Source organism: Nematolebias whitei, chromosome 6 (assembly GCF_014905685.2).
Source record: "Nematolebias whitei isolate Nwh7 chromosome 6, NemWhi1, whole genome shotgun sequence".
Lineage (NCBI taxonomy): Eukaryota > Metazoa > Chordata > Actinopteri > Cyprinodontiformes > Rivulidae > Nematolebias > Nematolebias whitei.
This window is the reverse complement of record NC_056503.1, coordinates 3,388,186-3,390,364: the sequence shown is the minus strand read 5'-3', so window position 1 is coordinate 3,390,364 and position 2,179 is coordinate 3,388,186. Positions and strand designations below refer to the sequence as shown.

The following is a 2,179-nucleotide window of genomic DNA, read 5'->3' as shown; positions in this document are numbered from 1 at the left end:
CTTTACTCTTTACTTTACTCTTTACTTTACTTTTTACTTTAGTGTAGCTGGAGTTTGTTTACAACAATTACATGCAGGGTCCAGGTCAGCTTTGATTTTGGACATCTTGTCTTTAGACCAGTGCAGCCAGTGCACCACCTTGAATTGAATTACAGCATGTCTCAGATTGAAGATGAGTAAATGTTCTTAATGATCTTTCGCCAGATTGAGTCTGATATGGATTCCTCCAAGTATGTTTCATATTTCAGTTTAAGGGAGTCCAAACTGGTCTCATGGTATGAAATGAGCAGTGTATAGATCTTACTAAGGGCCCCCTTGGTATCAGACCTGCATTCCAAAATCTTAACCACAAAATGTTTAGAGGAGTACAAAGGAAAACAATCAGTTAAACCTCACAAAATGTCTCAGCTGCAAATACTTGAAAAACTGTGACGTGGATATTAAACTTCTTTACCAGCTGCTCAAAATAGGCAAATTTATCATCAACATATAGATCATATAATGAATGCACTCCCCTCAAAACCCAGGTGTCAAAAGCTATATCAGCTACTGAGGGATCTCTTGTAAATATTTGTCCCACAGCAGATCTGAAGGAACTAAATAAGTAAATGAGGCCCTTTCTAATGCCACCCAACTAGGAGAAGATGTATCCACCCAACCAGAATACAAGAGCTCTGATATTAGCTGCCCAGTAATAGAGCATGAAATTAGGAAGAGACATGACTCCAAGCTTGCGGGGGAGATGTAAGACCCTCTTAGCAATCTGTGGATGCTTTCTATTCCAAATAAACAAAGATAACTGGCTGTTCAAATTGGTAAAGAAGGATTTAGTAAGGAAGATTGGCAGGCTCTGAAACAGGTATAGAAATTTATGTAGGATATTCATATTTACAGAGATAATTCTGCCCCCCAGAGTGTGAGGCAGGGATTGTCATCTAGCAATGTCCTGTGTTAGGTTCGCCATGAGAGGAAGATAATTGGTTTTATTGCAGTTCTTATGATCTCAAGTTACCCAGATCCCAATGTACTTAATTTTTTTTAACTAATTGTAAAATTTATGGTGTCTAAGATTTTTTTTTCTATAAAGGTCACAGGCATCAGCTTACTCTTTTAAAGATTAGCTTATATCCAGATATTTTCCTGAATTTTTGAAGGAAAGTAAGTAATGCAGGAATGCTGGTAAGAGGATCTGATGAATACAAAAGCATGTCATCTGTATATAAAGAAACTTTGCGCTCTGTACCTAATCGATTCATCCTCTTAACGATGGAGTTTTGCTGTAGAGCTGCAGCTAGTGGTTCTATCACTAACGCAAATAGAAGTGGTGAGAGTGGGCACCCCTCTCTCGTACCTCATTGCAGTTCAAAATATAGATATGTTACAGTTACTGCAGACTGCTGCGATTGGGGAGGTATATATCAACCTCACCCATAATATGAATTAGGGACCATATTTAAATAACTTTAAAGTTAGCCCCACTCCCCCCGGTCAAATGCTTTCTCAGCGTCTATGAAAGAATGACTTTGTCACAGGTGTGCTCGGGTGGACCAGGAGTATTGAAGACTTAGTCAAACTTTGCCCTGAGGCCCGCCGTGGCAACAACAAGTTCCTCTCAGACTGCCTGTAATTCGCTCCTAATAAAATTAAAATCATCCATCGGATCCACCTTCACCATCCTAATTATCACAATGACTTCAGATTTAATTGAAGCCAGAATATCTGACTTCAGAGCCGACTCAACTGCCACTCCAGAGTCCGGCGAGGGCGCTGCCGACGCGCCTGCTGTTGCACCTGCCACTCCATTACTGCAGCCCGAGGCTGTAGCTGTGACAACAGGCCACGCGGGGGAAGACACTGCAGCTTTAGATTTTTCTAATTTAGAGATCAAATTACAGCTTCATCGAGTCAGTCATGCAACAGCACCAATCTCTGAGGCAGAATCCAGCGTGTAGGCAGCAAGGATATAATTATAAAAGGTACATTTTCAGCGGGGCTGATGGGAACCTAGCAAATACGCAGTTTACCGATCAGCAGCTATCTTGTATGCAAGCGAATGTGTCTCAATTTTCAAATTAAAATGGATTAATAGAAATGCTTTTCATTTTCAAAATAAAGCTGCATGTTTTGACTCATAAATAAAATAATATAATCCAAACTGCATTTTCATTTTCTTCTCCAA

The 2,179-nt window shown here is 40.0% G+C and overlaps 1 protein-coding gene across 1 annotated transcript in view; it reads right to left on the bottom strand.

The window, feature by feature from the left end:
• Window positions 1–2,179, bottom strand: part of LOC119411478 (alpha-2-macroglobulin) — a 118,921-nt gene that overhangs the window by 4,815 nt on the left and 111,927 nt on the right. The gene's annotated exons all lie outside the window — the stretch shown is intronic.